This window comes from Triticum aestivum, chromosome 7D (assembly GCF_018294505.1).
Source record: "Triticum aestivum cultivar Chinese Spring chromosome 7D, IWGSC CS RefSeq v2.1, whole genome shotgun sequence".
Lineage (NCBI taxonomy): Eukaryota > Viridiplantae > Streptophyta > Magnoliopsida > Poales > Poaceae > Triticum > Triticum aestivum.
The window spans coordinates 345389084-345415300 of record NC_057814.1 but is presented as its reverse complement, the minus strand read 5'-3'; positions in this window follow the sequence as shown (position 1 = coordinate 345415300).

The window sequence follows — 26217 nt, the reverse complement described above, 5'->3', positions numbered from 1 at the left end:
CCGCCGCGGTCGAAGAGTGGTGCGCTGGCTGTGTACCAGCCATGAAAATCGCAACCCGGCTTGGCGGATCGAAGGGGTCCGGAATACTGTCGCCATCGGAACAGCCTCAATCCGGCCATCTTGCAACTGGTACAATGACTCGGTGTTTCTCTGGTCGATGACTCGTCATCAGAGTAAACGACGGTCTCACCACCAGATGCCGATCTAACCTCAGATTCCGCTCCGTGGATGACTCCCACGAAGGCACGCTTCATGGCAGACTGAACCAGGGCGGGTCTCGCACGCTGAGCCGTTTCAACGATGTCGGTGCAGATGTCCGGCTCAGGGCCCAGTTCGCCAATCTTGCCAATGAACACGTGAATGCCGCCGAAGGGGACCCGGTACCCGTACTCAATTGAGCCGGCCTTGGGGCCCCAGCCTGCATCGTGGATGTAGAGCTTGCCGCCACGACTCTTGGTCATGCGGCCCACAACATATCCCTTGAGCCCTTCGAAGCTGCCCTCTAAGAACTCGAAACCATCGTGCGATAGCCCCACGGTGGGCGCCAACTGTCGTGGTTTTGTCACGACAGTCGTAGTGAAAGGACTTAGTCATGGAGCCATCGCGACGGGTTAGCTTAAAGGGGTTAAAGCAGACAAAGGACGCAAGAAGTTTATACTGGTTCGGCCCCTTGCGGTGAAGGTAAAGGCCTAATCTAGTTGTTGTGGAATTGCTAGGGTTTCGATGACCAGGGAGCGAATCCGCTATGCCTGGCTCTCGAGTTGTTGTTTGTTGTCCCTAAACCGCCGCCGGGTCGTCCCCTTATATACATGGGTTGACACCCGTCGGTTTACAGAATCCTGAGGCTGGCTCATAAACGTGTCCGGCTCGGTTTCTACCCTTTCTATCTTACAACACAAGTTACATGCCATATGGCGGTTTATGTCTACAAGCCATAATCCGCCTTTGGGCCCTGGGCCTTCGTAAAGCGCCATACTCCTTGTCTTCATGGGCTTCAAATATAACTAACTCATTATGAGGATAACCCGGCCTCTCCTGGCCGGTTTACACCCAATAGTAATATCCCCAACAAATTCCCTGCGGAGTAACAACATAGCCAAGAAAAGATACTCGGTCGGTGCAAAAGGTGCACTTCCCAAGGTTACCAAAGAAACGTGCATCACGTAGAGCAATAAAAATAGCACGTAAATGTTCCAAATGTTCTTCCAAAGATTTGCTATAAATCAGTATATCATCAAAATAGACTACCACAAATCGTCCAATGAAAGCACGGAAAACTTTGTTCATTAGTCTCATGAAAGTACTAGGTGCATTTGTTAACCCAAAAGGCATGACTAACCACTCATATAAACCAAACTTAGTTTTAAATGCTGTTTTCCATTCATCTCCCAATTTCATACGAATTTGATGGTATCCACTACGCAAATCAACTTTGGAGAATATTGTAGAGCCACTCAATTCATCAAGCATATCATCTAGCCTAGGAATAGGATGACGATAACGAATAGTAATATTATTAATGCCTCTACAATCAACACACATACGCGACGTACCATCCTTTTTAGTCACTAGTATAATAGGAACAGCACAAGGACTAAGAGATTCGCGTATATAACCTTTGTCGAGCAGCTCTTGTACTTGACGCATAATCTCCTTCGTCTCCTCTGGATTGGTACGGTATGGTGCACAGTTGGGTAGCGATGCACCGGGAATTAAGTCAATTTGATGCTCAATCCCTCGAATAGGTGGTAATCCCGGTGGCACGTCTTGTGGGAAGACGTCAGCGAACTCCTGCAAAATGTTAGTGATAGCAGGGGGCAAAGAGGAAGGCACGTCCTCAAATGAAAATAATGCCTCTTTGCACACAAAATCATAGCAAACAGATTTGCTAAAGTCTAGCTCATCAATATCAGATTTGGTGGCAAGTAAACATGCACTTTTCAATTTAATTTCAGAAGCAACACTAGATGGTTTAGTATTAGGCTTCATTTGTTGCTCAAATTCTTTTGCCACAATCTGATTTTCACTCTGATTTTTCTCCTGTTTTGCTTTATTAGCTCTATTAATATCATCTTTCAAAATGGAATCAGGAGTCATAGGAAGCAAAGCAATATTTTTATCCTTATGAACAAGAGTATACTGATTGTTTCTACCATGGTGTACAGATTTTTTATCAAATTGCCATGGTCTACCAAGTAATAAGGAACATGCTTGCATAGGTACCACATCACAATCAACATAATCAGCATATGTAGAGATACTAAAATGCACATGAACAGTACGTGTTACCTTAACCTTGCCGTCGTTGTTGAACCATTGGATGTAGTAAGGATGTGGATGTGGTCTTGTGGTGAGAGATAGCTTCTCAACCATCTCCATGCTAGCCAAGTTGTTGCAGCTCCCTTCATCTATGATGACGCGAATAGAACGTTCCTTCACAACTCCCTTTGTATGGAACAAATTATGCCTCTGATTTTGCTCAGCTTGTGTAACGTCCACACTCAAAACATGTTGAGCAACCAAACATTCATACCTGTCAGCGTCTTCAGGAGCCGTGTATTGCATCTCATGATTAGAATCATCTCCACCGTGTTCTTCACGTGTAATAAGAGCCAAAGTCTCCTCATCATAGTCACTAGCGGACTCATACCCACCATCGTCAGTAGCAATCATCACACGCTGAGATTTGCATTCTCTAGCATAATGACCTCTTCCCTTACGCCGATGACCAATAATATCACTTGTGTGCCCTGTTGATGCCATGGAAGAAGAAGAGCTCGGGCAGGCCCGGCAGGTGTGCTCTTTGCAGATAGTGGTGGTTGTGCCTGCTTTCTTGTATCACGGTTGGAGGTGGCACCTGATGGAGGTGATGGTGTAGTGGAAGTAGAGGATGCACGTGGTGTCCATGATGAAGGTCGACCTGCAGAAAAGTTAGTTCATGCCAATGCCTTTCGATCCTGCACTTCACGTTCAGCTTTACAAGCAAGATGGAATAAACGAGTGATATTATTATACTCCTTATACTCTAGAATGGTCTGAATCTCTCTATTTAATCCACCCATAAAACATGCAAGCATAGCTTCATTATCCTCAAGAATACCACATCTAATCATGCCAGTTTGTAATTCCTGATAATATTCCTCTACAGAATATTTTCCTTGTCTTAAGCGCTGCAATTTTTGAAGTAATCCGCGTTGATAATATGGTTGAACCCAACGAGTATGCATTGCAGTTTTCAAAGCAGCCCAAGTAGTTGGAATATTATTCGGATATAATCTACGATGTTCAGACCACCACACACAAGCAAAACTAGTGAAAGCACAAAGTGCAGCAGCAACACGTTTCTCCTCGGGATATTCTGAACATGTAAAATGTTGTTCGGTTTCTAACTCCCAAGTAAGATATATATCAGGAACATATCTACCCTCAAATGGTGGAATATTCAATTTCAGTTTAGGAAGATGGTCATGATCTCGTACCTGAGCTGGTAATGCTGCCCTACCATTGCGATTATTTGCATGTGGACGACCCAGTGCTGGTGGTTGCACGTAGTTCTGATTTTGATCAACTTCATCCTCGTAATCTCCCGCATAATCATCCTCCTCCTCATCAGCAGCAGGAGCCACAGAAGTATCAACAGCAGCACCAACAGTTTGGCCAGGCTCAAGAGGGACACGGCTCGCTAGGCGGAGGGCTGTTTCGCGACGTGTGGTAGTCGTTGTGGTTGTTGTTGTGGCAGAGGTGCGACTGGTGCAGCCGGTAGTGGTTGTGGAAGACGCGCAAGCACTTCATTAAATTTGTTATCGAGCTTTGTTTCGAACGTCTTCTCAAAGCCAGTTATCTTATCCATGGCCTCTTCAAAATTGTTCAGCACATGTTGCACCTGTTCAGTCATCATTTGCTGAAATTTATCATGCAACTCCTTATTCGTCATGTTCTCCCAGGCAATCTCGTCGGCTTGTGATCCTGGCATGGTTAGCAGCAATAGAAACACACAAGAATATGATCCTACAGACTACTAACAAGTGGTGGTGGTGGTGGGTGTCACAAATCCGTCAAGCAAATCTCAAATTCTTACCAGTTCTTACCCAACAGCAGGTGGTGATCAGCAACCGATGTCTTAAAACTCTCAAAGCTTGGATAGAGCGATTACGAGGGAGAGTCAAACGGACGATGTAGATGTATGCAGAGCTGGGAAGGCTTATAATATGGTAGCAAAAAGGGTCAGCAATAATCAATTCAGAGATGCAAAGTTGAATAAACGCTCAACGACGGTACTGTGCTGGTCCTAGGCTAGACCGTGCTAGAGACGCGAGCCTAGAACACTAACAAAATCACGGCGCTGCACGTAAACAAGGGAAAAGCACACTCTGGAAAAAAATTCGCTATGTTTTTTTGGCGCTCTTTTTTTGCGCTCCTTTTTTTTGCGAAAAATCACTATAATGGCGAGTGTCTCAAAACTCTTCCCACGTCAAACTGACAGGATGGGCATGGAATTTTTTTTTTGAAAAACAGGGCAGCGACGACGAAAAAGTGCGACAAAAAATCACTATGATGGCGAGTGTCTCAAATGACTCAGAAAAGCCTAAAAATAGGATAGGGAAAAAAATTCGGTCGCCGAAATTTTGGCCTAAAAATTGCCCGGGGGTCTCTAGACTTTTTTTTTCTTCTGAAACCTACTCAGGCAAGGGAACACGAATCGGAAAATAGATGGATCTCGAAAACAAACCTAATATGAAAAGAACTCGGATTGGTGGTGGATATATGGTGGTGGTATATGGCAGCGGTGGTGGTAGCGGTGGTAGTATATGGATATGGATCGGTGGTGGTATATGGATACAGATTGATGGTGGTATATGGATACGGATTCAGAGCGGTGGCGGATAAGTGGTGGTAGGTGGCAGGGGTGATGATGATCGTGCGGTGGCGGCGTGACAACTTATGACGAGAACTCGAAACTCTAAAAGACTAGATGCTAAGACCAACAACTTGACACGACGATGCAACCGCAAATTCAACAAAGCAAAATACTGAAAAGACTATGCAAAGGCTCAGACTGGTTCGAATAGGATGAACTAACCCTAAATTTTTTTGGCTTTTTCGTGGACTATAGGTATGAAGAACAAACTCGATCTAAACTACGAAAAACTGTAAAATCTCACCGAGCAACCTGGAAATCTGATACCACTTGATAGAGGCAAAGGTGTCCCATTTTTTGATGAGATGGTGGCTATCGTTCTGGAGGAAGTAGACTTTGACGATCCGACTACGAACGTGCGAGGACGTCGCGCCTTAGCAATCGCTAAACCAACTCCGAGAGGTTATTGACCACGCCGGAGCATGATCAACCTGACCACGAAGGTCTGTTTCCTGCAGGCAAACCAAGAACAAGCAAGAAACTAAGAATGCAATCTGGATACTGCGAATATAAGAGGAAAACTTTATTGATCAAGGTGGGGTTCTGTGATGCCTTTGTCTGGTCGTTGAACACAAATGAAGTACGCGAAGTTGCAGCTATGGCAAACTTTAATCTAAACAAAACCCAAAGTCTAAACGGTGCCCTAAGGGCTGTATATATGGAGGAAGAGGGGGGAATTTCGTGGCCCTTAGGAAAGGGGTCCGAAACCAACCCTATCTCTTTTCCCCACACATACAGACTCTAAAAACAGCCTATACTTATGTATTTCAAAATTACATGGGCCTGGCCCAATAATAAGGTGATGCAGCACCTAGAATAGCCTTTGGACGAAATTTATGAAGTGGCATCTTGCATATTTCTTCCAAGGGTTCATGCACTCATTATGGTGGCTTCAAAGTCCTGAAATCATCACTTGTAACTCCGTTCTTGTTCCCCTTGCGCATGCCATCCTCTCCATGCTTGGTCTTGCTCCAGTGTTCATCCCTCTTATCCATGCCAGGCCCTTCATTTGTAAGCAAAACAAATGTATCCAATTTAGGCAGCATCATATTCTCATGAACATTAGAATCATTACCAAGAAACGAAAGTACCTGAAAATTTAATTGGCATGTGCGAGCTCTAGTAATTGGTCCTGTATATGTAGTAGTAGGGGCTGTGGGTGTAACAATGGTATTGATGTCCTCATCACCCGGGGGGACGACCTCGACCTCCGCCCCCGTGGCCAGGCTACAGCAGCCTGTGTGTTGCAGCCACAGTTCGAGTGGCCCTCTTGGCGGCATCTCCTTGGTGAAGAACCTCGGGAACCAGATCCACGTGCGTGGCGGTATTGCCGCCCACACCACGAATTCGTGCGAGCTGCCCTCGGCGTGGGTTCATGGGCTGGGTGGCCGCACGGCCTCGGCCTGTTCATCGCGCCCCCGAACGGCGCAGCGCTGGGCACTGCCGCCCTGTCCACAGCTCTGCACGGGGCTGTATAGAGGGAGCGGGAAGCCAGGCGGAGGCCGCTCGTACTAAGGCCGCATCACCTCTTGCCCTATGTCGGCGTCGCGAGGGCAGCTAAACCTCTTCTTCGGCGGAAGTGGCTTAGGCTCCTCCCGAGGGGTTTTTCCCTTCTCCGCCGCGGAGAATCTCCTGATCGGCGCCATGGGTGCTACAGCAAGACGGCGAGACAAGGAAGAAGGAGAAGGAGCAGGCGGCGAGAATATGGAGATGAGCAAAGATGGCTCTGCCCCTCCCCTCATTTACAGTCGGAGGGAGGCCAACCGCCGGCCTCCACGATCCCACGCAATGATGGTTTTTCTCTGCATGCAGCAGAGTCTCGTCAAGTTGAACAGTTGCCGAGGCTGCATGGGGAAACGGAGACGCCCACGTCCCATCAATCGCCACGCGTTGACCAAGGCCACAGGCGGTTAGGGCCTGCGGCGCTCCGCACTTGCCCTTCTGCTTCGCCTCGAAGCCAAGTTCGAGCGCGCCTTGGGCCCAGGGGCTACTGTCGGTGTTCTGGGAACGGGGGTACCCAGACTTGCCTGCTTGCGGCCCACGGTGTGGCTTCATCGACGGCCTGGTATGGCCCACCTTCAGCTTCAACAACTCAAGACCCACGCGAGGGGCCAAGCCTCGCGAGGCGGGCGACACCAAGACCCCCACGAGGAGAGACCTCCTCACACTGGCTCCCGAGGAGCGGAGATTTCCATGCAAGCTTCACCTCGTGAGGATCAGATGCCGTGAGCAATGACGACCAAGGCCAGGCGAGCGCCAGCGGGCGCAGGACGACAGTTTCCTCTTTGGTGCTAAGAAGGCAAGCGCAGGTGCGGAGTCCCGTGGAATCAGCCAAAGGTTTCCATTCCCGTGTAACAAGACCAAGACTGCTAGGACGGTAGGACGGAGGTCATCACCGAGCCCACCGTGGCGTCACGACCAGAGGCTTTTGCAGACGAAGACTACTTTTGTCAGGATAGCATGTGCTAGTTGTCTCCCTTCGAATCTGGCCATTATGGGATCCCTTCCCGCCTTTCATTTGGGAAGAGGACCAAGGCCACTATAAATAGGACTTAGCCACCACCATTGGAGAGAAAGTGCGTTATATCGACTAGAGGGGGGTGAATAGGCGATTTTTATGAATTCTTCACTGAGGAATTTGCCGGTGAGGAAATTCCTTAGCGAAGAACTACTAGCAGCAGAATAAGTACTCAAAAGTAAACATAACAGAACACAAGCATGGTCATCATGATGAAATGAAGACAAGCACAGAGTACAGAAAGCATAATCACAGGATAACACAGGATGAAGACAAACAGACTGAAGAAAATGAACTGAGGAGATTGAGCAATTCTTCAGTCAAAGTCTTCAAACAGATATGAACAAGCACACAACAACTGTAATGAGGAAATGGAAGGGTTGAGGAAATAGAACCAGTAAGCTTGGTGAAGACAATGATTTGGTAGACCAGTTCCAACTGCTGTCTTAGTTGTACATCTGGTTGGAGCGGCTAGGTATCTAAACCTGAGGACACACAGTCCCGGACACACAGTCCTCACTGTATTCTCCTTGAGATAAGGTCACACAGACCTCGCCCAATCACTCGTGGTAAGTCTTCAGGTGACTTCCGAACCTTCACAAACTCGGTCACTCGGCGATCCACAATTCCTCTTGGATGCTCTAGACCATGACGCCTAACCGTCTGGAAGAAGCACAGTCTTCAAAGGTAACAAGCGTCGGATCCACGTAGGATCAATCTCTTCAGTGTTGCTCAATCACTTTGGGTTTGTAGTGTTTGGGTTTGGGTTTTCCTCAGTCGATGATTTTCGCTCAAAGTCCTCGGAGGATGGGATGCTCTCAAATGACAAGTGTTAGTTTCTCTCGGAGCAGCCAACTAGCTAGTGGTTGTAGGGGGCGGCAATTTATAGCCTAGGGAGCAGCCTGACATGATAAGACATAAATGCCCTTCAATGATATGACCGTTAGGTGGATAAGATATTTTGGGACAGCTGGCGCGTAGCACAACAACGGTCGGAAATTTGAGGCTCAAATTCCTCAGGGCTATCATGTTCCTCGCTTTGTACGCAATCCGCACTGGCGAATTCCTAACTCCTCAGTCAGAACAAATTCCTTAGAGACCAGAAGAACTTCGTCTCTGTCACTGAAGAATATGACTGAACTGTATGAGATTTCCAATGGCTTCACTCGGAGGGATTGGTAGGTGTAGGATTTTGAGTTGAGCATCACATGGAAATTTTTCCTTAGTATTTCCTCGACCCCCTTTAACAGTACGGTGTTTCCTATGACTAAAGAAAGAGAAAATGAAACTACGAAAACAAAAGTCTTCACGCTTCATGTTCCTCGAATGAATACCAAGTCTTCAAGGTCACACCAATTTCTTCACTTTCAAAGTCTTCAGAAATCCAAAGTCTTCAGTCGAAGAACTTCATTTTTAAGGGTCGACTTTCTCTGTAAATATCAAACTCCTCATAGACTTATAGACCTGTGTACACTCATAAACACATTAGTCCCTTAACCTATAAGTCTTCAATACACCAAAATCACTAAGGGGCACTAGATGCACTTACAATCTCCCCCTTTTTGGTGATTGATGACAATATAGGTTAAGTTTTCAACGGGGATAAACATATGAAGTGTAAATACTGATATTGAGGAATTTGATTGCAAGATATAGAAGAACTCCCGCTGAAGATGTGCATAGTGAGGAATTTGCTTTTGAAGCAATGCACGCTTGAAGAGTTGAATCATGGAGATCTCCCCCTATATCTTGTAATTCATACACGCATTTGACATATAATATGAAGAATTTGAAATGCATGACGAAATATGGTGTCTGATGTAATTCAGCATGCCTGCATTAACATTAACGAGAAATAAGCATGCAGAAAATCACAGCAAAAGTATCAGACCACCATAGAGTTTAAGTTTACAACTTGATCCAGCAAAGTCATCAGAAGAACGAGAGTTGTAACTAAAAAAAGCCCATATAAGATAGACCCGCTTGAAGACTAACTCAAATTTCTCCCCCTTTGTCATCGAATGACCAAAAGGATCGAAAATGAGGACTAACGCCCCTGAAGAATATCAAGTTGATGAAGGAGCGCCAGCGTTGTTGGGGTCGTGTGTTGATGTAGGGCCTGCCGCAGTGTCGTCCAAGTCTTCGTGCTCGTTGGTGTCGCGCGATGAAGAATAGGAGCTGGCCACCAAGGAAGGAACCTTGACCTTCTTGTACTTGTTCGGTGGAGGAGCAGACCAGTCAAAATCTTCCTTGAGACCCATTTTCTTCAGACCTTCTTCGCTATAAATGTGAGACAGAACAGCCCAGGTGCGGTTGAAGGTTTCATGGAGGTAGTAATGGTTTTTATTCACTTCATTGTGGGTAGCAGTCATATTGTGAAGAATTGAACCAAACTAACGCTTGACCCATTTGTGATTGCGATCAACCTTCTGGTGAAGACTGAGGAGAAGCTCACGATCAGTCATCACCCTGGGAGCTGTGCCTTGAGGATTTGGCTTGGTTGCGTTGACGGCTAAGTCATGAGTGGCAGAGTCGTCATTGGTGGAGTAGGATGCAGCCTTGCGAAATTGACCATCCAATGGACGAATGCCTTCATCTATAACAGTAGCGGCCTTGCCCTTGTCATCAGCTGAGGAAAATGTCCGTTTGAGGACTTCAATCGGGGGCAAGTAGCTGCAATGGTTCAGTGTATCAGCTTTGTAGTTAAGTGAAGACCTTGACCTGATGAATCTCATAATCCACGGAGCATAAGGCTTCAACTCAAATGGTGACATAGCGACATTGGCCAGAGTCCTCATGAAGAAATCATGGAAGTTGACGGGAACGCCATGCATGATATTGAAAAGCAGATTCTTCATGATGCCAACGACTTCTTCTTCATTCGAGCCGTGGCCCTTGATTGGACTCAATTTCTTCGTCAGAATGTGATAGACAGTCCGAGGCACATATAGCAATTCCTTCACGAGGAATTTTGTTCGTGGGGCCTGACCTGGCTTCAATGGCTTCATCAGCACTTGCATATAGTGGTCTGTAAGCTCAGGCTCTTGGTACATGCAACGAGCAGCTTCAAGGGGAGGACTGAGAGGCAAAGCACGAAGCAATTCAGTAGCTGGTGCCTTGTAGTGAGTGTTTTCAGTCATCCAGTCCAGCACCCATGAATTCACATCTTCAGAGTCTCCGGTGATGTGCAGCGTTGCATAAAATTGAAGTATGAGTTCTTCATTCCAATCACATATATCAGTGCAAAAGTTTAACAGTCCAGCGTTGTGAAGAACAATGAGGACTGGCACGAAGGACGACAGAGATTCCATGTCCATGTGAGGAATGTTCTCATGATCGAAGACTTTGTCTTTGTTGAACAGCACTGAGGAATAAAAATTTGCCTGGCTGGCAGTCCAGAAACGCCTCTTCCAAATGCGAGCAGAGTCATAGGGGTTGTAATCTGTGAAGAATATGTGCTCGCCGAAGAAATCATCAGTCTTGAATTTTTGTTTCCTTGAGAATGGATCCTTTGGCTTGGGTTGAGGAGTGTCAGTCAGTTGCATCACAATCTCAGGTTCTTCAGGCTGAGGAATTTCTGGTTCCTCTTTAGTGGCAGTTTGAGTCTTCAAAGATTCAGCAGCAGCAGTTTCTTCAGCACTAGTGGCTGGAATTTCTTCATGAACAGACGAAGTGGGGTGAGTTTCTTCAGAGCCCAATGGAACAGTATGTGATAGGGACTGAGGGATTTGCTGCAATGGCGTGAACAGAGGAGAGTTGGGATGCTGACTTTCCCAAAAATCATCATTCATCAATGGAGTAGTACTCCCAATGTCCACGTCAGAGTTGTGTTCATCCAATTCCTCAACGCCGGCCTCTTCAGCTGTGAACTGGGGCATGGGCGAGGAGACAATTGGAGTTGAAGGGATTGCATCCGCTTCAATTTCTTCATCCATCTGCTCTGAGGAAGCAGCAGAGGGAATGTCTTCATCAGATCCACTAGGTATCACATATTCTTCATCGAAAGGTACAAGTTCCTTTGATGGCATGCTGGAAACAAGAACAACATCAATAGGATTTGCAAATGAGCTTGACAATTTTTTCATCTTCTTCGGAGCTGAAGAATCTGATGAAGCTGATGCTTTCCTTTTCCTCACCGCTGCACGCTCTGCAACCTTGGTCTTCTTCACATCTGATGCAGATGGAAGGACCGGAGTTGGGGTAGGCGCAGGAGGAGCAGAGGAATTTGGTTGAATTTCTTCAGGCACAACTGATGCAGTTGCCCTGACTTCTTCATTTTCTTCAGGCGCACCACTAGTGGATGCCCTGGCAATTTCTTCAGCGGCTGGAATGCAGTCATCAGCCTTGGAACTCACATTTTCTTCAGCAACCTGATTTTCATCAGCGGTGCTGGCGTGCTCTTCTGTTGGTTGAGCAGATGCTTAGGCTTGAGGAATTTCTGGTTGCGCTGGAGCTGCAACCTTTGAAGTGAATTTCTCAGTCAGTTTTACAAACCTGACTTTGGCTCGTTGCCAATCAGCATAGTAAGCATTGAAGTCATCGCTGAGGACTTTGATTTCAGACTGGATCTTCACAAGTTCTCAGTTGTCATAGAGACAACGTTTTTCTTCAGGAACGCTCCTTCTGTACTGCGCTTTCTTGATCTGCCTGGCCTTCTCAAATTTCCATTTTCTTCTTATGAAGGCAGTCAGCATGACTTTGGCCAGGAGTGAGTCAGGCAAGGAGTGTTTGGGTCCTTGTGCCAGAGATCAATGTAGTCGAGGATCAACTTTGGATCCAAAAGCAGAGGCACATTGTTTTTGGCTCTAGCGGCCTGACTTGTTGTCTCTGATGATTTCAGCAAGTTCTTCATCATCAGCTTCGTCTTCATCAGACGGCACTTGGAAGGCGACCTGCTTCTTGTGAGGACTTGGGCGAGACCTCGTCCAGCAGTGGTTTTCTTCAGCAGAGAGGGCCAGTTGAAGAATTTGGAGCAGCTGAGGAACTAGCAGAAGCTCCTGAGGCAATAGATGCCTGTAGTCCTTTGGCACGTGGCAAGATGCACAGGTGCTGAGGATTGGTCAGAGCAGCTGAGGACTTTGGAGGAGGAGCTGAGGACTTTGGAGCGGGAGCAGTATGAGGAATTGGCCGTGAGGGCTTTGAGGATTCTGGCCGTGAGGCATTGAAGGTGAAGCACTTGGCTTACGCAGCTTCTTTGCCATGGATTTCTTCGGCTTGACAGAGGCCTCAGTGGCAGCAGCAGCCAGCAGAGTCTTCATTGAATTTCCTCACTGCTTCTCTGCCTTGTCTAGCCAGCTTGGCCTGGCGCTTGGGCCCATTCATCAGGAATAATCCTCACCACGCTTGAGGCTGGTGAGATCAGCTTCTTGGCCAGGTGCCAAGGAGGTTTGGGCATGGAGGGATTGAGTGCGAATTTCTTCATGTACTTGGGAGTCACATACCTGTACTCCCTCCACTCTCTTGCCCATCTCCTCTCTATCTTTGAATGCGCACCTTGCGCTGATTTTTATCTTCCTCAGGGGGTGTGCAGTACCCAGCATAGATGTCCTCAGGGATTTCAAAAGCAGTGTTCACCTCAGGCCTCTTTCCTCCTTTCTGTGGCTTCTTTCCATCAGCCATTTTCTTCATATGAGGAATTTGAACAATGGAATTCTCTGAAGATGTATGCAACTTTTCTTCGAGGAACGCTGCAAATGAGTTAAGTTGATGAGAACCTAGTGATTCAGCAGCGGACATGAGTACCTGTGAACAGAATATAGTTGCGAGGAATTTGGAGAGGTCATATGCGTTCTCAGAAGGTTTTGTAAAAAGAACAAGTTTGAGGAATTTGACCATATGAGTCTTGAAGAATTTCACTAAGCATTCTTTGTCTTAGGATCCAGAGTTGTACAGATCAGAAATCCACACAATTGAGGAATCTTGAAGAAAAATATAGCTGAGAGAAATGAATCAAGAACAGATGACATGTGAGGTGTTTAGTGTGTGAAGAGTTGAAGAAAAACACCTTTGAAGATTTTGTAGAAATCATTTGAATCAAAGAGGGCAGTAAAAGTAACTTTTAATTACCATAGACGAAGAACACAACGAACTGGGATGTGGAGATGTGAAGTTCGTCAGTGCAGATCTTCCACGCCCTAACTCAGCGGAGGAAGATGGCTACGGCGGCGGCGGAGTGAAGATTTCCGCGGCCGGCGCGAGTACGGCGGTGATGAGGTCGAGGCAATGAAGCTCTTCCTCACCGGGCGACGATGAAGTAGCGGCGGCGCTAGGGTTTGAGAAGCTCGAGCTAGAGAGTGGTCGAGCGAGTAAAGGAAGTGAGGAAGGGGAGAGGGGTATTTATAGCCACGGTGAAAAACTGTTCGCCCGAAGATTTTGGACGAACGTGTGCCTGACCCTTCTCATTCTCTTAACATGTGTCACCCACGTACTGAGAAGTGGAGATCGTGTTAGATCGTGGGTGAATAGATAAGTATTTTGTGGGATGCGGAATGGTTTGAGCAGTAAAACCGAAAATTTGGATAAGATAAGTTAAAAGTTCCGTTCGCAAATTCTTCAGCTGACAAGGACACAATGAAGATTTTGAACGAGTTTCAAATAGAGCGCACATGAATAGTTTGTGAATAGATTGGGTTGAGTTTAGCATAGAGGGGGAAGGGTCCGATCACATTCACTTAGCAGAAATAGCAACTTGAAGAATTAGCAATAAGTGAATGCTGTAGAGGACATAAACTCATATATATATATATATATATATATATATATATATATATATATATCGATGAAGAAAAACGACGGAAATAGTGAAGACAATGCAAAGTTGAAGAACATGAACAACTGAGGAATTTCAAAACCGAGGAAAAACTCAAATTGAAGATTTTCAACCTTTTGTGGTGGCGAGACCCACCGTATAAGAATGATGATTTCAGACACCGCGTATAATTGTCGTAGGGCTCCGAGAATCAAGTTCTTCGTTAATTTCTTCACACTTAGAGTGTTATTCTTCATTGATTGAAGAAAAACGTTTCTTCATGTGTTGCACATCTAAGTCATCAATTTTGCATAAGTGTTAGGATGAGTGTCCTTTTCAAAGAACATTCGAAGATTCTAAGATATTTAGCTCACACCGCAACTTGCTAAATCTCTTCTCATCCAAGGGCTTAGTGAAGATATTGGCTAGCTGTTCTTCAGTCTTCACATGCTCAATAGAAATGTCGCCCTTCAACACATGATCACGAAGAAAATGATGACGAATCTGAATGTGTTTTGTCTTCGAGTGCTGAACTGGGTTGTGAGCAATCTTGGTGGCACTCTCATTGTCACGGAAGAGAGGCACATTCTTCACATTGACGCCGTAGTCCTTGAGAGTTTGCTTCATCCACAGCAGGAACCAGCAACAATGTACTCAGCTTCAGCAGTAGACAGTGATACGCAGTTCTGTTTCTTCGAGGACCAACAGACCAAAGATCTTCCGAGGAAATGACATGTGCCAGATGTTGACTTGCGGTCCACACGATCACCAGCATAGTCAGAGTCAGAATATCCAATGAGATCAAAAGCCGAGCCCTTGGGGTACCATAATCCAAGTGTTGGTGTGTGAGCTAGATATCGAAGAATATGCTTCACAGCCTTATGGTGTGATTCCTTTGGTGTAGCTTGAAATTGGGCACACATGCAAACACTAAGCATAATATCTGGCCTAGATGCACATAAATACAATAAAGAACCAATCATGGAGCGGTATACCTTTTGATCGAAGTCAATACCATTTTCATCAGTGCATAGATGGCCATTTGTGGGCATAGGAATTTTGACGCCTTTGCAATCTTGCATGCCGAATTTCCTCAGTACATCCTTGAGGTATTTCTCCTGAGATATGAATATGCCGTTGCGCTGTTGACTAATTTGAAGACCTAAGAAGAATTTCAATTCTCCCATCATAGACATTTCATATTCCTCTCTCATCATATAACCAAATTCGTCAATGTAACGTTGGTTAGTACAACCAAAGATAATATCATCAACATATATTTGGCATACAAACAGTTCACCATCATAAGATCTAGTGAAAAGAGTAGGGTCGAGTGAACCGGGTTTGAAGCCTTTCTTCTTGAGGAATTCCTTCAAAGTATCATACCACGCCCGAGGGGCCTGCTTGAGGCCATAGAGGGCCTTATTGAGTCTGAAGACTTTGTCAGGATTCTTTGGATCTTCAAAACCTGGGGGTTGAGCAACATATACTTCTTCCTCAACCTTACCATTGAGGAATGCACTTTTCACATCCATTTGATATAAGGTGATATCATGATGGTTAGCATAAGCAAGTAATATGCGAATAGCCTCAAGTCTAGCAACAGGTGCAAAAGTTTCATCAAAATCAATTCCTTCAACCTGTGTGTAGCCTTGAGCTACTAGCCGTGCCTTATTCCTCACCGCAAGGCCATTTTCATCTTGCTTATTGCGGTAGATCCACTTTGTGCCAATGATATTGTGCTTGCGAGGATCTGGACGTTTGACCAGTTCCCAGACGTTGTTGAGCTCGAACTGATGTAATTCTTCTTGCATGGCCTGAATCCACTCAGGCTCCAGAAATGCTTCATCTACCTTAGCGGGCTCTGTGATAGAGACAAAAGCAAAGTGCCCACAAAAGTTAGATAAATGTGAAGCTCTTGAGCGTGTGAGAGGACCTGGTGCTTCAATGTCATCGATGATCTTCTCAATTTGCACTTCTTTTGCAATGCGAGGATGAGCTAGTTGTCGTCGAGGAATTTGATCAGCATTTTCTTCAGCACCATTTTCTTCAGGTGCCTCAGCTCGACGTTCTTCACGTTCTGGAATGAATTCTTGAGCAGATTCTTCAGTAGGAATGACATCCTCAGTAGCCTTGAACTTGATAGATTCCTCAGGAGCTGGTTCATCTATCACAGAAGGTAGGTGCTCTCTTTGCGAGCCATTAGTTTCATCAAAACGCACATCTACAGTTTCAACAACCTTGTGAAGAACGTTGTTGAAGACTCTGTAGGTGTGCGAGTCCTTTCCGTAACCAAGCATGAAACCTTCATGTGCTTTCGGTGCAAATATAGAGTTGTGATGAGGATCTCTAATCCAGCATTTAGCACCGAAGACTTTAAAATAACTCACATATGGTTTCTTGTCAGTGAGGAGTTCATAGGCAGTCTTCTTGAAGAATTTGTGAAGATATAGTCTGTTGATGATGTGGCACGCAGTATCAATTGCATCAATCCAGAAACGACGAGGCGTTTTGTATTCATCAAGCATAGTGCAAGCCATCTCAGCAAGAGTCCTGTTCTTGCGCTCCACGACGCTATTCTGCTGAGGAGTATAAGGGGCAGATAACTCATGAGTAATACCAAGTTTATCAAGATAGTCATCAAGACCAGAATTCTTGAACTCAGTTCCATTGTCACTTCTGATGTGCTTGATCTTCACACCAAAGTTGGTTGAAGCCCTCAAGGAAAATCGTTTGAAGACTTCCTGCACTTCATGTTTGTAAGTAACAATGTGTACCCATGTGTAACGAGAGTAATCATCAACAATAACAAAGCCATATTGAGATGCTTCATTTGAAACTACAGAATAATGATTAGGACCGAAAAGATCCATATGAAGCAATTCAAATGGTCGAGTTGTAGTCATGATAGTCTTCGCTGGATGCTTGGCCTTGGTCATCTTTCCAGCTTCACAGGCTCCGCATAAGTGATCCTTGAGGAATTTGACATTCTCAATGCCAATGACATGCTTCTTCTTTGCAAGCGTGTGCAAATTCCTCATGCCTGCATGACCAAGTCGTCGATGCCATAGCCAGCCTTCTGAAGCTTTTGCAAGTAGGCACACGGTTGGTTGTGGTCCTGAAGAGAAATCAACAATATACAAGTCTCCTCTCCTAAAGCCTTCGAAGACTGATTTTTTCCTTTGTCAGCGAAGATGATATGCTTCAGATGCGATGGAGATAAGGGAGCATCCATCAATAGATTATTGTCACCAGTCATGTGATTTGTACATCCACTATTGAGGACCCACTCAGTGGCTTTGGGTTGATCATCCTGCAGATGAATTAGTGCAGCTTACGAACTCACATACTTCATCAGTGAAGAATATGACATCAATTCATCAGATCAATTTCATCAAACAATAGACAGATAAAGCAGTATGAGGACGTGAGAAATGAAAGTTCATTTCTTCATGATTAGCCTGCGTCCTATCAGGCACTTTTCAGGTCTCCAGCAAATTCTTCAGACGTTTGAGCACGTCTGGAGACCTGACCCTGCATAAGAGATTAGTTCTTTTTCTTCACCACCCACATCTGAAGGGGTGGCAAAGAGTTCATCACTCTGCGAGCTCCATACGAGAAAGGCGGCATAGAAGCCAGTCCATTTCGTTTCATATAAGAGGAGCTAGGATAAGCATATGAATAAGCAGATAAATTCTTCGAGGACTTATGAACATAATGGTTAGAAGAATAATGCTCATATTCATAGCCCTTAGCTCTTCCTTGCGAAACAGAGTTGTTAGCACGATGATATTCATATGAGGACTTTGATCCTTTTGAGGAATTTGATCCACGTGAGGAATTTGGTCCGTATGAGGACTTAGATCCATATGAAGAATTTGATCTGGGTTTCCTATTCTTCACAGGTGGTGTCATGAGGACATTCACCTGAAGACTTTCAAGGCACCTTTTGGGAACCCAGATTTTCTTCATAGGGGAACCGTTCCTGCAGTTAGTGCCAACATATCTAGCAAATACTTCACCATTCTGATTTTTGAACAGTTTATAGTTGGAGTCAAATGACTCATCAGAAGAATGAGGAGATTCACATGTAAAGCCAGATAAATTGGATGGATCAACTGGAGGTCCCTTTGCTGCAACCCATGAGGTTTTGGGGTACTGCTCAGGCTTCCAATATGTACCATCAGCATTGAGTTTCCTCTCAAAGGCAATACCCTCTTTCCTAGGGTTCCTGTTGAGGATCTGCTCTTTAAGCACATCACAAAGAGTCTGATGCCCTTTGAGGCTTTTGTACATGCCTGTCATGTACAATTCCTTCAGCCCTGTATCATCAGTGATACTAGCAATGTCCTCAGATGAGGAATTAGTGATAGAAGAGGCAGGTGAAGAATTTGTAACATTAGAAGTATTTGAACATTCAGGTGAAGAATTAGCAGATTCACGTTCAATGCATTTGAAACATGGAGGAACAAATTCTTCCTGAGCAATGCTGATTTGTTGAGCAAGTAATGAATCGCGCTCCTTCTGAAGATCTTCATAGCTCACTCTTAGCTTTTCAAGATCTTGCTTTTTTTGAAGAAATTCATAAGAAAGCTTCTCATGATCAGATAAGAGAGTGTTATGATGACCTTGAAGGTTGTCAAACCTAGACTGAAGTCTCTGAAGATTTTCAGTCAAGGTTTTAGTGCGATCCATTTCTTCACCCAACATATCATCACTTTTGTCTAGCATGTTTTGAACCTTTTCAAAAGCCTTTTGTTGTTTCACAGCAATCTTAGCAACTTTAGAGTAGCTGGGCTTGAGGTTTTCATCAGATTCATTCTCACTTGATTCAGAGGAGGTATATTTGAGTACCTTGGCACCCTTTGCCATGAAGCAATAGGTGGGAGCGTAGTCATCATTGCCTTCATCAGCCTTGTTGGTGAGGTCATTTTCTTCAGAGTTGAAGATAGACTTGCTGACGAATGCAGTAGCGAGGGCTAGGCTCGCCACACCAGACTCGGACTCCTCAGATGCCTCCTCTTCCTCATGTTCCTCAGATTCAGCCTCAGAGTCCATTTCCTTGCCAACGAATGCCCGAGCCTTCTTGGAGCTGCTCTTCTTGTGAGCCGAAGCCTTCGAGGATTTTGATGATGAAGATTTTGAGGATTTCTTCTTTTTCTTCACATCATCAGAACTGTAATCCTTGTATTTCTTCTTCTTTGATTCCTTTTCCCACTGAGAACAATCCTAAATGTAGTGTCCAGGTTTCTTGCATTTGTGGCAAAGCCTCTTCTTGTAGTCACTGGATGAGGAATCATTACTCCTTGAGGGTTTTCCAAAGCGACCACGTCTTGAGAACTTCTGGAATTTCCTCACGAGCAGTGCTAGCTCATGGCTCAGTTCTTCAGGATCACCAAGGCTGCTTCCAGAATCTTCATCTTCAGACTCAGAAACTGCCTTGGCCTTCAGTGCACGTGATCTGCCATAGCTCGAACCATAGAGATCTCTCTTTTCAGCAAGCTGGAACTCATGAGTATTTAGCCTTTCGAGGATATCAGCGGGATCAAGTGACTTGTAGTTAGCACGCTCTTGTATCATCAGTGCCAGAGTATCAAATGAGGAATCAAGCGATCTCAGCAATTTCTTCACCACCTCATGGTCGGTGATGTCAGTGGCACCAAGTACTTGAAGCTCATTTGAGATGTCAGTGAGACGATCGAAGGTTTGTTGAATGTTTTCATTGTCAAGTCTTTTGGAGCGGTTGAAGAGATTGCGAAGAACATCAACTCGAGAGTCACGCTGTGTTGAGACTCCTTCATTGACTTTGGACAGCCTATCCCAGATAAGCTTAGTAGTTTCCAAAGCACTCACTCTTCCATACTGTCCTTTGCTCATATGGCCACATATGATATTCTTCGCTTGAGAGTCGAGTTGCTTGAATCTCTTCACATCAGCAGCATTCAGAGAAGGTGTGACTGAGGGAACACCATTTTCCACAACATACCAGAGATCGTTATCAATTGCCTCAAGATGCATTCGCATCTTATTCTTCCAGTAAGGGTAGTCCGTCCCATCGAAGGTAGGACACCCAGCAGAGACCTTGATCATCCCTACGGTCGACATAACTAAAACTCCAGGTGGTTAAACCAAAATCACACAGAAAAAGGGAGTACCTTGCTCTGATACCAATTGAAAGTGCGTTATATCGACTAGAGGGGGGCTGAATAGGCGTTTTTTATGAATTCTTCACTGAAGAATTTGTTGGTGAGGAAATTCCTTAGCGAAGAACTACTAGCAGCGGAATAAGTACTCAAAAGTAAACATAACAGAACACAAGCATGGTCATCATGATGAAATGAAGACAAGCACAGAGTACAGAAAGCGTAATCACAGGATAACACAGGATGAAGACAAACAGACTGAAGAAATTGAACCGGGGAGATTGAGAAAGTCTTCAGTCAAAGTCTTCAAACAGATATGAACAAGCACACAACAACTATAATGAGGAAATGGAAGGGTTGAGGAAATAGAACAAGTAAGCTTGGTGAAGACAATGATTTGGTAGACCAGTTCCAACTGATGTCTCAGTTGTACATCCGGTTGGAGCGGTTAGGTATCTAAACCTGAGGACACACAGTCCCGGCCACACAGTCCTCACCGTATTCTCCTTGAGCTAAGGTCACACAGACCTCGCCCAATCGCTCGTGGTAAGTCTTCAGGTGACTTCCGAACCTTCACAAACTCGGTCAATCGGCGATCCACAATTCCTCTTGGATGCTCTAGACCATGACGCCTAACCTTCTGGAAGAAGCACAGTCTTCAAAGGTAACAAGCGTCGGATCCACGCAGGATCAGTCTCTTCAGTGATGCTCAATCACTTTGGGTTTGTAGGTGTTTGGGTTTGGGTTTTCCTCACTCGATGATTTTCGCTCAAAGTCCTCGAAGGATGGGATGCTCTCAAATGACAAGTGTCAGTTTCTCTCGGAGCAGCCAACCAGCTAGTGGTTGTAGGGGGCGGCTATTTATAGCCTAGGGAGCAGCCTGACATGATAAGACATAAATGCCCTTCAATGATATGACCGTTAGGTGGATAAGATATTTTGGGACAGCTGGCCCGTAGCACAACAACGGTCAGAATTTTGAGGCTCAAATTCCTCAGGGCTATCATGTTCCTCACTGTGTAGGCAATCCGCGGCGAATTCCTAACTCCTCAGTCAGAACAAATTCCTCAGAGACCAGAAGAACTTCGTCTCTGTCACTGAAGAATATGACTGAACTGTATGAGATTTCCAATGGCTTCACTCGAAGGGATTGGTAGGTGTAGGATTTTGAGTTGAGCATCACATGGAAATTTTTCCTTAGTATTTCCTCGACCCCCTTTAACAGTATGGTGTTTCCTATGACTCAAGAAAGAGAAAATGAAACTACGAAAACAAAAGTCTTCACGCTTCATGTTCCTCGAATGAATACCAAGTCTTCAAGGTCACACCAATTTCTTCACTTTCAAAGTCTTCAGAAATCCAAAGTCTTCAGTCAAAGAACTTCATTTTTAGGGGTCGACTTTCTCTGTAAATATCAAACTCCTCAGACTTATAGACCTGTGTACACTCATAAACACATTAGTCCCTTAACCTATAAGTATTCAATACACCAAAATCACTAAGGGGCACTAGATGCACTGACATGGAGGAGAACGGATTGGATCCATTCCATCCTCACACTCACCAGCTCACTCGAGCATAAGAACACTCCTCCTCCTGAGGGTTTTCTCTGATTGTACTAGTTCATCCTCAGCCCCTCGAGGCCAATCCACCAAAAAGCAGGAGTAGGGTTTTACACCGCAAGGTGGCCGAACCTGGGTAAACTATTGTGTCCCATTTCCTTCTTGTTCATCGAGCTAGGCCGTGAGATTGGCGAGTAGGCAGACTTGGGAGGTTGAGTTCTTCGCACGCACCCCAGAGTTCAAACCTCTCAAGGGTCTGCGGAACCCAAAATCCGACACAACAGAACTGGGAATCAAGAAGCTGATCATCCATGGAGATTCACAACTTGTGGTGAGGCAATTAGACAAGGGTTGCCAAAGTCCATTGATGGAGGCATACGTCGAGGAAGTGAGAAAGTTGGAGGAGCACTTTGACGGATTACAAATAGAGCACATGCAATGTGCGGAAAACAGCATTTCTGATCATATGTCAAAGTGCGTTGTGCAAAAACTCCTATGGAGCCTGGGACTTTTTTTTCTCTATCTGACTCAGCCCTCCGTGTCCCCAGCAACAATGGCCAGAAAAAGGAGGAAACTAGAGTCCGGCATGCCTCTCCCGACAGAGCTTCCCGAAGCCCCGGGCAGAGAGCTTGGCGGGAACAACTCCCCTTCGATCGGTAAGCTGCACCCTCCCGCTAAACTACCAATCTTTGCGGTTGAGGCATGCGCTGCCGTGAATGAGGAGGTGCCGCTGGTCCTCGTTGTGCGAGCATCGGGCTCCAACTTGGGCACGACACATCGTTCGTTTCCTCCAAATAGGAGAACTTCTTGAAGAGCAAGAAGAAGCTGAAAAAGTAGCCCGGAGGGCCAGTATGTATCAGTTCGTCGATGATACACTATACAGAAGATGGCCCAACGGTGTGAAGCTGTAGTGCATTTGCTGGGAAGAAGGAAAGGAACTGCTGGCAGAGATACACAAGGGTATGTGTGGCTCCCACATCAGATCAAGGGCCTTGGTTGGAAAAGTTTTCCGGCAAGGTTTCTACTGGCCCACAACCCTCCAAGATGCAATTGAGCTAGTCACCAAGTGTGAAGCCTGCCAGTTCCACTCCAAGAATATACATCAGCCTGCTCAAGCTCTCCAAACTATCCCTTTGTCATGGCCATTTTTGGTCTGGGGGCTCGACATCTTGGGCCCCTTCCCCCGTGCTATCGGGGGCTTTGAATTCTTGTTCATCGCAATCAAAAAGTTTACAAAGTGGCTGGAAATGGAGCCCATGAGAAAGGTGACCGCACAGTCAGCTATCAAGTTCTTGAAAGGATTGGTGTGCCACTCCGGGGTACCTGCTCGAATCATCACCGACAATGGCACCCAATTGACTAGCCGTGCCTTCATGCAATACGTTCATGCCCTCGGAAGCAAGATCTCATTTGCCTCTGTCGCCCATCCCAGAAGCAATGGACAAGCTGAGAGGGCAAATGTTGAAGTGCTGCGAGTCTTCAAGACAAGAACATTTGATAAGCTACAGAAGTGCGGCAGACGATGGATCGACGAGCTGCCAGTGGTTCTTGGGTCCCTCCGTACGACACCAAATTGAGCTACCAGACATACTCCCTTCTCCCTAGTCTATGGGGCAGAAGCAGTTATCCCCACGAAACTCATATACGGGTCACCTCGAGTGCTTGCCTACGATGAATTAGCGCAGGAAGAACACCGCACGTGACGACGTTGTGCTACTTGAGAAGAACCGTCTCCTGGTTGCTACGCATGCTGCACGCTACCAGCAAGCCCTGCGTCACTATCACAGCCGCAGGGTTCATGCCCGGAGCTTTGTGGAAGGCGACCTTGTCCTTAGGGGCGTTCAGTCCGCCAAGGGTACAAACAAGTTGACACCGAAGTGGGAAGGCCCTTACCGGGTAGTACGAGTCACCAGACCCGACGCATTCCATCTGGAGACGGAGATGGCATTCAGTTGCATAACTCATGGAACATTGAGCATCTTCGTAAGTTCTACCCGTAAGGCGCGACTGTCGGGCCCTACCTGGCAGGTTGCATGTAACCCTTTGTACCAAGCCAGGCGCAGACCCTGAGCAACAGAGAAATAAACGAAGCGCTGGGGCCCCAAAGAAGATTGCATGCATGCATAAGCATATCACAAGCATAGCATGATCATGTAGATAAGATCCCATGTAGCTCTGTTTTCATCTGCACTAAGCTGCAGGGTGCTTACTACGGACTCGGTCCCGAAGAAAAGAAGAGAAGACAAGCCTACATAGCGATCCACGACAAGCCAACGAGATAAGTCCTTTCTTATCCATACGTGTTCTATAAAGTGAAACTTGTGCATATGAAAACCTCGCCACCTTCGAAACATAGGTGCTCCCATCCTTTTACTCGAACGTTGCTTCGGTCGGGATGGTCATAGTGGCCTTTGACGAAAAGGTTTGGCGAGGGGCGGGTCCCCCTTTGTGGTTTTGTGCCCGGCAGGCCTAGCCCAGCGGCAACAAACTGAGGGTACCGACATGATAGCCTGCCAGGGAAAACTTGTTTACTTGAATGTATAGAGGCATTTCACCTCTGCATGGATACGATACATGCACAAGTACCCGACAAAGCTTGTCTTTTTCATTAATTTGCTAATAAGCAAGTACAGATCTTGATAAGGACATGACTACCTTGGATACGACCAAAACTATTGCATACATGCATATTTGTCAGGTGATTTCTAGTGCAAACTATTCAATAATCTATTTATGTTATCCAGAACAAAAATACTTCACACACTTTTGTGTTTTGTCTAATTGCAGGTGTATGGGACATCTGTACAATCCACATATGAAGATAAGGCAAAAGGAGAAGTTTAGGTTCTGTTCAAAAAGTCCTCTCACGTCACTTTTGGGCCAAGAGAAGATAGAGTCCAAGTCTCTCACGTTCTGGATTCAGATTCGGACTGCACAGACATACCTGACTCAAAACGCCAACAACTTTTTCATACGGACTCCGAATTGGGTGATTCTTTTTTTGTTGGAAACTAGATTTCGTGCTCTTTCCAACCCAATTGGATTCACCTTTAAATTCGTCCGGAGCATTGAGTTATGGTCGAAACAATCTGACGTTGCACCAGAATCCGAGTCAAACTACAAGTCCAAAGGTGTTGCATCACCTCCACTTGGGCCCATGAGCCTTGTACGACCTAGGGTTGGTTTTAGGCTGCCTTGGGACGTCCTCCCACCTCCTTGGCCGCCACCCCTTGCTCCTATATAAGTAGATCCATCTAGTAGCTTTTTCCTTGGGATTTGTTTAGTTAAAAGTTAGCCATTGCAACTTCGTGTACTTCGTTTGTGTCCAACGACCAGACCAAGACCGCTTACGGATCCCCACCACTATCAATACTTCATATATATTCGCAATATTCAGATTGCATTATCATATTCTTGCTCGTTCTTCGATTGCTTGCAGGAATAGACCTTCGTGGTCAGGCTGATCGTGCTTCCGGCATCGTCAGTAACCTCAGGAGATTGGTTTAGCGATTGATAAGGCGCAACGTCGTGCACGTTTGTAGTCGGATCGTCAAAGTCGTCTCCACCAAATCGATAGTTATCATCTCATCGAAAGATCGGGACACCCTCGCCTCTATCAAGTGGTATCAGTTTTCAGGTTGCTCGGTGAGAATTTCCAGTTTCCCCTAGATTAGATTTATTTTCTTACCTATTGTCCAAGAAAAAGCCACAAAAAAGTTAGATCTATTCATCCTTTTGTCCAAGCCAGTCTGAGCCTTTGCAATTTTCTATTCATTGTTTGCATTATTGAATTATCGGTTGCATCGTCGTGTCGAGTTGCTGGTCTTAGGGTCTAGTTCGTTTAGAGTTTCGAGTTCTGTTCACATTAGTCACGTCGCCGCTGCATCGTTATCCCTTCTGCTGTCCACCACACCATCCATCAAATTCCACCACGTGCTACCCATAGTTCATTGTCACAATCATAGTTGAGGTCGTTCACATCTTCGCTTGATCCAATCTGCATCTTATCTAGTTTGTCTTGGAAAGAGGGAGAAAAAAAAAGATAGAGAAAAAAAAAGAAAAAAAAAAGAAAAAGAAGTCAGAAAAAAAAGAGAAAGAAAAAAAAGTGTGAGGAAAAAAAAGAGAAGAAAAAAAAACAAAATTCGGATCTATCTAGACTCAATCTCGTAGTTGAATTCGGATTGGAATCTGTTTTGTGCACTGTTTAGTAAAACAGGCATAACTTCCTCATACGAAGTCCGTTTTGACTCCGCGAGTACTCAAATGAAAGCTAGCGACGAGCCGCATCTAAATAGTTGCAGAGACTAGTTCAATATTTGACACCTCAA